This window comes from Malus domestica, chromosome 05 (genome assembly GCF_042453785.1).
Source record: "Malus domestica chromosome 05, GDT2T_hap1".
NCBI classification, from domain to species: Eukaryota; Viridiplantae; Streptophyta; class Magnoliopsida; order Rosales; family Rosaceae; genus Malus; species Malus domestica.
The window spans coordinates 1,824,528-1,835,750 of NC_091665.1; positions in this window are offsets into that span (position 1 = coordinate 1,824,528).

Consider the following 11,223-nt stretch of genomic DNA (forward strand, 5'->3'; position numbering starts at 1 on the left):
GCGAAGGTTTCAGAAAGTCGATCTTTGCAATCTAGACTTAACAAACGCCATCTATTGATGTAGTCGACGACAGGTTCATCCTTCCACTGTTTCATACTGGTCAACTCCAGCATGCTTACAGTGCGGCGGGTGCTGTAGAATCGGTTGAGGAATTCCCTCTCTAGCCGATCCCAACTGTTGACATATTCGGGCTCGAGGTCGGTATACCCGTCAAAGACGTTGCCTTTCAGCGAGCGCACGAACTGCTTGACGAGGTAGTCTCCCTCTGTTCCAGCATTGTTGCAGGTTTCAATGAAATGGGTGACATGTTGCTTTGGGTTTCCTTTTCCATCGAACTGCATGAACTTTGGTGGCTGATAACCCCTCGGCATCTTCAAAGCGTCAATTTTCTTGGAGTAGGGTTTTGAGTATAGTACAGAGTCATGTGAGCTTCCTTCGTACTGCGCCTTGATGGTGTTGGCGATCATCTCCTGCAGCTGCTGGATAGAGAAAGATCCCATCAATGGCATTGCCTGGTCTGGCTTTAGCTTCTCTTCGACTTTCTTCGCAGGAGGCTCCTCATCCTCGTCGTTTTCCTTCTTTACTGGATTATCCTCTGGCTCGACTTTCACGTTGGGCTTCGCATCTAGTTGGTTAACGAGTGCGGCGATTTGCAAGTCTTTCTCCTCCACAGTCCGTGTGAGTTTTGCGATCGCTTCGTTCATTTGAGCCAGCTACTCCTCGATTGAAGTTGCTCCAGTAGTCATGACTTGCATGGCTATGCTGCTGCTTGAGTCGGCATCAGAAAGTAAGGGCTCTGAGTCCTTCATCGGGCTTTCCTCTCTTGGCGCTCTTAGTGAGGCCAGGGTGATCACGGGCTCGTGCCTCTGGTGCTCTTGTGCCTTCAGCGAAGCTGATGTAGAGGTGGAAGAGGTGGCAGAAAGAGCCATTGCCTTGCTTCGGGTTATGATGCCTGAAGTGACACCACCTACGATGATGACGCTCTTGTTCCTTGCATTGGTTGCGAGAACGGCTTGAGCCTTCCTTGATGCCATTTTTGCTTTTTTTTACCAATTACGAAGATAGAAATGAGAGGCAAAGACTGTCCCACTGGGCGTGCCAAATTTGTAAACAACAAAATTCCTGCGATGAACGAGACAAAAACACGCGTACAAAATAATATGTGTATTAATGATTTAGAGGTTACAATCTCTTCTACAAATTTAGCCTCTGATTCTATCTTTGTAATGGGTAGATTTGTTGATGTGGTGTTGATCCAAAGGTCGTCGGGGCTTGATCTTGGATGAACGGTTAATGAATGATGAAGACTTTCTTCAAGGGTCGTCGGGGCTTGATCTTGAATTGGTGGAAATTCTTCAAGGGCCGTTAGGACTTGATCTTGAAAGAGGATTTGACGAAGAACGAAGAGGGCTTTCTTGATTCTTCGGGATTTGCTGGAGAGTAGAGAAAATGTATGTAAATTTCCTCATTTGATCCTTTGATGGGGATGCCTATTTATAGGCTTTGAGAATGAATTACCACCATCATTTTGTTTTGGTGGATGTTGTAGGTGGATTGGGTGGATTGTTGTATGTGAATTGGGTGGAGGTTGTAAGTGAATTGGGTGGATTGTAGGTGAGGTGAGTGGAGGTTGTAGGTGAGGTGAGTGTATGATGTATGTGAAATGAATGTATGATGTAGGTGAAATGAATGGAGGTTGTAATTTTAATACAATTGTTAATATTTATTTCACCGAAATTTCAATGTCTACAGTAACATCTTCAATAAGCGTCCAATTCGTACCTGCATCATTTGTCATTTTGTTGGAAAAAAAAATTGGATTGAAACTTTGAGAGAAAGATAGAAATGTGGTTGAAAATAGTTGACAAAATATGAAATTGTGATGTAAGGTAGAAGATAATGAGAAGATATTTATAGAAAAGTAAAATCTTTTTTTTTTTAATTTTTTTTTTTTTTGGATTTTTATTAATATTTTACATTTTTTTAAAATTTTTTTATTCACCTAATTAATCCATACCGTAGGATTTATACAAATTTGAATTCCAACACTCCAAATTGTGCCACGTGGCACAACGGTAACATTTCTGATTTTTTTATCTGTTTTTTCTTTTCTTTTTTAATTTTTAAAGTCGAACAACGTGGACCGTGTATTTCATAATATCCAATGGCTGATATTAAAAATCCTTCCTCCCTCGGGCGATCCGGCCCTATTCCACCCACGGTCCATCGAGCAATTGCTCCCGATGGAGCTGCCCTCATAAATCACAATAATTATCCATCTTGTCCCTTAGTACATGGTAGTGTTATGCCTCCCGCTCTTATCCTACACACTACCCACCACTTAAAATGCGCACCCTTCTCACTCTGAGGCCACCACCGTCGTCGTCACTCCTCCTCCCATGCCTTTCCGCCCTCTCTCCTCCTCCCTCATCCTCCTTCCACTTCAGCTCCCGACCCAACATGCGCTTCCACTTCCTCACCCCGTGCTCTTCTCTCAAGCAGTCCAAGAAGAATGGATAGGATTGCCATTTACGCAAATCAGATATCAACTTTTCAGATCTTTTTGTGATTTCATTATGATTGTAGTATGTATTTGGCATATGATTGATTGTAATATGGAGAATTCGACAGATTTGAGGTAGATTTAATGTTTTATTAATTCAATTTCTCAACCCTTATAGTTTCGCTATGTGACAATGTAAAAGTCTAGCCTTTTGAAGGACTTTGGATGGGTCAGGTGATGCTGATTAGAAACTAGGCAATGGGCACAAAAATCTGTCCAAGGCACTTAACAGTTCAATCATTACATTGCAATACAATATTCATATGTTCTTCAAGTTTTCTTTCTTTCATGATGATTGAAAATTCTATCTGAATAATGGGGCAGTTGAGCAGCTTACGACAAGCAGCATTATGAAAAAACACATAACAAACAAAACATAAGCGTTTACCAGTCTAACAATATAAGTGATACAGATCAAGGACAAAATTGATCAGGAAGACAACAACAACAACAAAGCCTTTTTCCACTAAGTGGGGTCAGCTATATGAATCCTAGAACGCCATTGCGCTCGGTTTGGTGTCATGTCCTCCGTTAGATCCAAGTACTCTAAGTCTTTTCTTAGGGTCTCTTCCAAAGTTTTCCTAGGTCTTACTCTACCCCTTCGGCCCTGAACCTCTGTCCCGTAGTCACATCTTCGAACCGGAGCGTCAGTAGGCCTTCTTTGCACATGTCCAAACCACCGTAACCGATTTTACCCAGTTTGTGTACGTGTTGATGCTTCACCGCCCAACATTCTATGCCATACAGCATCGCTGGCCTTATTACTGTCCTATAAAATTTTCCTTTGAGCTTCAGTTGCCTACGACGGTCACACAACACGCCGGATGTACTCTTCCACTTTATCCATCCAGCTTGTATTCTATGGTTGAGATCTCCATCTAATTCTCCGTTCTTTTGCAAGATAGATCCTAGGTAGCGAAAACGGTCGCTCTTTGGTATTTCCTGATCTCCGATCCTCACCCCTAACTCATTTTGGCCTCCCTTTGCACTGAACTTGCACTCCATATATTCTGTCTTTGATCGGCTTAGGCAAAGACCTTTAGATTCCAACACTTCTCTCCAAAGGTTAAGCTTCGCATTTACCCCTTCTTGAGTTTCATCTATCAACACTATATCGTTTGCGAAAAGCATACACCAAGGAATATCATCTTGAATATGTCCTGTTAACTCATCCATTACCAAAGCAAAAAGGTAAGGACTTATGGATTCTTGATGCACAAAATCAGTGAGGACTTTGGTACAATAGAAAGTATTAAGTTTGTGATCTTCGCTAGATTGCTCCGGTCATTAGTATGGATAAGTATGTAAATGGATAGAGACAAGAAAGCAAACACAAGATGTACATGGTTCAACCAGATTGGCTACGTCCACGGAGTAGAGGAGTTCTCATTAATTGTGAAGGGTTTACACAAGTACATAGGTTCAAGATCTTCTTTAGTGAGTACAAGTGAATGATTTAGTACAAATGACATTAGGAAATATTGTGGGAGAATGGTATCATCTTCACTTGCCTTATCTGTCTCATAGGTAGATGTGGCATCTTCTCTGGAAGTACTTTTCTTCCATCCAGGGGTGGTATCTTTAACTGGTGGAGATGCACAAGGTAATGCATCAATTTCATCTGAAGCTTACTTGTAGTTTCAGGCTTGGTCAAGCGCGATACAAACCATGTAGTAGGAGTCCCCCAAGTCGCCGAGCTAGGAGATCAGCTGAAAGAGGTGACAGACAAGGTAAGCAATCAGAGCTCCAAGCAATCAGTCCCAGATCAGAAGTTTGATTTTGAGTTCCGACTGATTGTTCTCATTCTCCCTATCTTGCATGCAACATGAAGGATAAAGAGAAGAAAAACAAGAAGAGATGATATGAGATACTTTTGCTTTTGAAGAAGTAACTTTCCACAGGCTTATTCTAGAAATGGGCTGTAGGGTTTTCTGGTTTCCTCTAGAGTATAAGGCCGACTGAAGAATTTGAGGGTCAAAACAAGTCCATCAAATCTAGAGTATGTTCGACCCTGCTGATATGGGATACTTTTGCTATTGACAAAGTAGTGGATGTATCGGCACATGTTCTGTTACGCTTGTCTCCACATGCTTCCTTGTATCCTTCTCACTTGCCCTATCCGTTCCTCAGGCAGATGTGGTATCTTCTCTGGAAGCATAAGATGTTGAAGATGAGTACTCGAGAGCAATGCCAGGTACGTAATCAAGTAAGGGGTTCCAGGCAGTCAGTTCCTGACTGGAAGCTTGATTCCAAGTGCTAACTGATTGCTCTCTTTCTCCTTGTCTTGCAGGTAAGAACAAGGTCAAAGGAAAAGATAGGGAAAAAGCATGATATGGGATACTCTTGCTTTTAACCCTGATGATATGAGATATTCTTGCGCTGGTGTAGCTTGTTTGTAGAGGTATTATCGGGGGGAAAGAAAGCTGAGTATTTCGAGAGGCTTCGTTGGGAATGCCCTCTCAGATATGAGGAAGGGTTGAGCATTTTTTCAGGTCTGCCTGTCCGTTGAGGATAGAGGTCGACATATATAGGAGTCTCCCTAACAACAAGTAGTAATGCTATTCCTTTACCCTGCTTAGTCATAGCACGGTAGTGGGAGCTGCCAGCTTCACGTGTTTTAACTCTGTCAGAGCACTTTGAAAAAGTGGTCTGTGGTATCTGGAAAGCTGATGTTACGTGTAAAGATTACAAACAAGCTTTATCCAAAGAGATCTGGCTCTCAAAGTTGGGAAAGCGATGCCTCTTCAGTTTTCTAACAAGCAATCATGTCGGGGATCTGGCTCTCGAAATTCGGAAACGGTGCCTCTTTGATTTTTGAGAAAGCAATCCTGCTGGGAGTCTGGCTCTCGAGATTTGGAGAGCGGTGTCTCTTCGATTTTTGAGAAAGTAATCATGTTGGGAGTCTGGCTCTCGAGATTCGGAGGGCGATGTCTTTTCGATTTTGGAGCAAGCAATCTTGTTGGGAGTGTTTTCTCGAATGTGAGTAAAGGTTAGGCATGTTTGCTAGTCTACCTTGCTATGGAGCACAAAGGTTGACACATAAGGACTTTCCAATTATCCAGCAATGGTGCTGTTCCTTTACCCTTGTAGGTAATAATATGGTAGCTAGACCTTCAAAATTTATGTGTCTAAACTTTGTTAATGCTGTTTCTTTGCTATTCTTTTACCCTTCTTGGTCATAGCGATGTAATGGGAGCTGCAAGCTTCACGTGTCTAAACTTTGTCAGAGATCTTTGGCAAAGTTATCTGTGGTACCCATGAGCTGATGTTGCATGAGGAAAGTGGATGATTGAACAATAAGATTCACGTGCCTTCTACTTCACAAGAAATCTTTGACAGAATGCCAGTAATTTCCGCAAAGCTGAGTGTGCATGTGATAGGTGAACAGGTGCCTCTTCGATTTCTGAGATCGGCCTTCGTGGTCTCTGAGCAGCCTAGCTTTTGAGAAAGAAAGCGCCTCTTCGATTTCTGAGATCGGCCTTCGTAGTCTTTGAGCAACCCAGCTTTTGAGAAAGCAAACGCCACTTCGATTTCTGAGATCGGCCCTTGTGGTCTCTGAGCAGCTCAGCTTTTGAGAAAGCAAACGCCTCTTCGATTTCTGAAGCTCCGTCGAGTGCAGATTTTTATAGAGGCTAGCATTAAGTTCCAAAGCACACTTGAATCTCCACCAGTAGAAGCTCCCTTCTTACACTTCTAAGATCTTAATTTGTCCGACCTCTTCTCTTCAACACCTTTGAAAATGTCTGGCCCCTCCAACCGTCGTTTTGACTTGAACCTTGTTGAAGAGGCAGCCACGCCTTCTCCAGACAACATATGGCGCCCATCCTTCTTATCCCCTACTGGTCCTCTTACCGTTGGGGATTCCGTGATGAAGAATGCTATGACCGTTGCGGTGGTGGCCAGGAACCTTCTCACTCCCAAAGATAACAGACTATTTTCCAAACGATCTGATGAATTGGCTGTTAAGGATTCTCTGGCTCTAAGTGTTCAGTTTGCAGGTTATGTGTCTAATATGGCCCAACGCCTATTTGCTCGAACCCGCCAAGTTGAATCATTGGCGGCTGAAGTGATGAGTCTCAAACAGGAAATTAGAGGGCTCAAGCATAAGAATAAACAGTTGCACTGGCTCGCACATGACTATGCTACAAACATGAAGATGAAGCTTGACCAAATGAAGGAATCTGATGGTCAGATTTTACTTGATCATCAGAGGTTTGTGGGTTTGTTCCAAAGGCATTTATTACCTTCGTCTTTTGGGGCTGTACCGCGTAATAAAGCTCCAAATGATCAACCTCTGATGCATCCTCCTTCTAGGGTTCTGTCCAGTATTGAGGCTCCGAATGATCCCCCTCTGGTGCCTTCTCTTTCTGGGGCTCTACCGACTGCTGAGACTTCTCTTAAGCAACATTTGTGAAGGCTCCCTCTTGTTTGTTTATTTTGACTCATGTATATGTACCTATTTGTAACTTATCGGAGATATCAATAAATAAGCTTTGCTTCATTTCAACGTATTGTGTTAAATACACCAAAGTCTTCTTCACTAAGTTCTTTGAATTTTTCTTTTGTTGAAGCTTGTATGTTGAAACTTTGTGAGTGGAGCATGTAGGTTGAGGTAGTGTTCCCTTAATTTCCCGAGTGAGGAAAACTTCTTGGTTGGAGACTTGAAAAATCCAAGTCACTAAGTGGGATCGGCTATATGAATCTTAGAACGTCATTGTGCTCAGTCCTATGTCATATCCTCTGTTTGATCCAAGTACTCTAAGTCTTTTCTTAAAGTCTCTTCCAAAGTTTTCCTAGGTCTTCCTCTACCCCTTCAGCCTTGAACCTCTGTCCCGTAGTCATATCTTCGAACCGGAGCGTCAGTAGGCCTTCTTTGTACATGTCCAAACCACTGTAACCGATTTTCTCTCAGCTTTCCTACAATTTCGGCTACTTCTACTTTACCTCGGATATCCTCATTCCTAATCTTATCCTTTCTCGGGTGCCCACACATCTAACGAAGCATCCTCATCTCCACTACACCCATTTTGTGTACGTGTTGATACTTTACCGCCCAACATTCTGTGCCATACAGCATCACCGGCCTTATTGTTGTCCTATAAAATTTTCCTTGAGCTTCAGTGGCATACGGCGGTCACACAACACGCCAGATGCACTCTTCCACTTCATCCATCAAGCTTGTATTCTATGGTTGAGATCTCCATCTAATTCTCCGTTCTTTTGCAAGATAGACCTTAGGTAGTGAAAGCAGTCGCTTTTTGGTATTTCCTGATCTCCGATCCTCACCCCTAACTCATTTTGGCCTCCCTTTGCACTGAACTTGCACTCCATATATTCTGTCTTTGATCGGCTTAGGCGAAGACCTTTAGATTCCAACACTTCTCTCCAAAGGTTAAGCTTTGCATTTACCCCTTCCTAAGTTTCATCTATCAACACTATATCGTCTGCGAAAAGCATACACCAAGGAATATCATCTTGAATATGTCCTGTTAACTCATCCATTACCAACGCAAAAAGGTAAGGACTTAAGGATGAGCCTTGATGTAATCCTACAGTTATGGGGAAGCTTTCAGTTTGTCCTTCATGAGTTCTTACGGCAGTCTTTGCTCCTTCATACATATCCTTTATAGCTTGGATATATGATACTCGTACTCCTTTCTTCTCTAAAATCCTCCAAAGAATGTCTCTTGGGACCCTATCATACGCTTTTTCCAAATCTATAAAGACCATGTGTAAATCCTTTTTCCCATCCCTATATCTTTCCATCAATCTTCGTAAGAGATAGATTGCCTCCATAGTTAAGCGCCTTGGCATGAACCCGAATTGGTTGTCCGAAACCCGTGTCTCTTGCCTCAATCTATGCTCAATGACTCTCTCCCAGAGCTTCATTGTATGACTCATTAGCTTAATACCCCTATAGTTCATGCAATTTTGTACGTCGCCCTTATTCTTGTAGATAGGCACCAAAGTGCTCTTTCACCACTCATTTGGCATCTTCTTCGTTTTCAAAATCCTATTGAAAAAGTCAATGAGCCATGCTATACATGTCTCTCCCAAGACTTTCCACACTTCGATGCTTCATCTTCTTCAAAGCTACAACCACTTCTTCCTTCCTGATTCGACAATAAAATGAGTAGTTTTTACACTCTTCTGAGTTACTCAACTCCCCTAAAGAAGTACTCATTTCATGTCCTTCATTGAAAATATTATGAAAATAATCTCTCCATCTGTCTTTGATCGCGTTCTTTGTAGCAAGAACCTTTCCATCCTCATCCTTGATGCACCTTACTTGGTTTATTTCCATCCTCATCCTTGATGCACCTCACTTGGTTTAGGTCCCTTGTCTTCTTTTCCCTTGCTCTAGCTAGTTTATAGATATCCAACTTTCCTTCTTTGGTATCTAGTCGCTTATACATATCGTCATAAGCCGCTAACTTAGCTTCTCTCACAGCTTTCTTCGCCTCTTGCTTCGCTCTTCTATACCTTTCACCATTTTCATTGGTCCTATCCTTGTATAAGGCTTTACAACATTCCTTCTTAGCCTTCACCTTTGTTTGTACCTCCTCATTCCACCACCATGATTCCTTTTGGTGTGGAGCAAAGCCCTTGGACTCTCCTAATACCTCTTTTGCTACTTTTCGAATACAACTAGCCATGGAATCCCACCTTTGGCTAGCTTCCCCCTCTTTATCCCACACACACTGGGTGATTACTTTCTCTTTGAAAATGACTTGTTTTTCTCCTTTTAGATTCCACCATCTAGTCCTTGGGCACTTCCAAGTCTTGTTCTTTTTTCTCTCTTTTGATATGTACATCCATCACCAACAAGCAATGTTGATTAGCCAAGCTCTCTCCCGGTATAACTTTGCAATCCTTACAAGTTATACAATCCCATTTCATCATTAGAAGAAAATCTATTTGTGTTTTTGACGACCCACTCTTGTAGGTGATCACATGTTCTTCTCTCTTCTTAAAGAAGGTGTTGGCTAAGAAGAGATCATATGCCATTGCAAAATCCAAGATAGCTTCCCCATCCTCGTTTCTCTCCCCAAAACCATGGCCACCATGAAAACCTCCATAGTTGCCTGTCTTCCTGCCCACGTGTCCATTTAAATCTCCTCCTATAAATAACTTCTCTGTCTGAGCAATTCCTTGCACCAAGTCTCCAAGGTCTTCCCAAAATTTCTCCTTCGAACTCGTATCCAACCCTACTTGAGGTGCGTACGCACTAATCACATTGATGAGTTCTTGTCCTATTACAATCTTAATTGCCATGATTCTATCTCCTACCCTCTTGACATCTACAACATCTTGTGTCAAGGTCTTGTTCACGATGATGTCAACACCATTTCTCGTTCTATTTGTGCCCGAATACCAAAGTTTAAACCCTGAGTTTTCTAGATCCATTGCCTTAAGACCAACCCACTTAGTTTCTTGTAGGCACATAATATTTATCCTTCTCCTCACCATAACTTCCACTACTTCCATAGATTTTCCCGTTAAGGTTCCTATATTCCACGTTCCTAAACGCATTCTACTATCTTGAACTCTACCCTTCTGTCCTAGCTTCTTCACCCTCCCCCGTCTAATAGGATCAAAGTACTTCTTTTGTGTGTCCTATGTAAAGTTGATAGGAGCATATGCTCCCAAACAACTTTGAGTGGAGTCATTCGAAAAGAAGTTTCTATGGCCCCCTTGCTCATTTAACACTACATCCGGGTGCCGATGGAGATACAGCGACCCTTGCTCACTTATCACTGTGCTCGGGCCACACAGCGCGCCACTTACTGGTGACGCCCTAGCTTTAGCGCGATTTCGTTCTGGATTCATTTTCATAAGGATTCGACGTAACCGATGAGTACCGGCTGTTGACTACTAGACGCCCTCCCCCTCCTCCTTTATCTGGGCTTGGGACCGGCAATGTAAGATAAACTTACACAGGCGGAGTTACAAAATTGATCAGGAAGACGCCACTAAAAATTAAAGCATGTTCTGTTTTTTCGTTCTTTTCTTTGAATTTTCTGCAAGGAAGAATCTCCATGCAAATAGCCTTCATTTTAATGCGAGTCAAATCATCCTCAGATTTTGGTAAAACATTTAGCCGTTTTCTCTAGCCAAATATAGTTTGCATAAGCAGTTCAAGCTATCGCTGGCCACAGTTGATAGATTCACCATTCAAGTTCGCAATAGCCCCCACCAAAGTGCATAAGAAAAACAGTGCTTTAGAAGTTGCTGCGGTGTTGTGTTTGAGTAACAGTGTAACTGTGTAGAGTTCAAGTTATATAGTTATATATTTAAATGCGTTGTCTTCCTAGGTTCTCTTCCCTTTTAGGTACAATCACATGTTTTAGTTTGATTTTAGGGAGCCCTTGTGATGGAATCATTCCCTTAATGCGGTGCATGAACGTAAGACCTACCCCAATGGGCTTTTAACAATCAACCCTTAATATGCAGAGGAAAAATGTGCTCCCTTTCCTGCGTTATTTCTTGAAGTAACGCTGGGCTTGCTGTTTCTTTCTTTTTGATACAATTCTATTTTTGACTTAATCTCATCAAACTTTTGGTGAACAGGTTATGGTCCAGCTGGATATGCTTTGTTTGTTGCAGTTTATGCCGGACTGGAAGTATGCCTTTGATACCCATTCCTTGAATGTATTGCT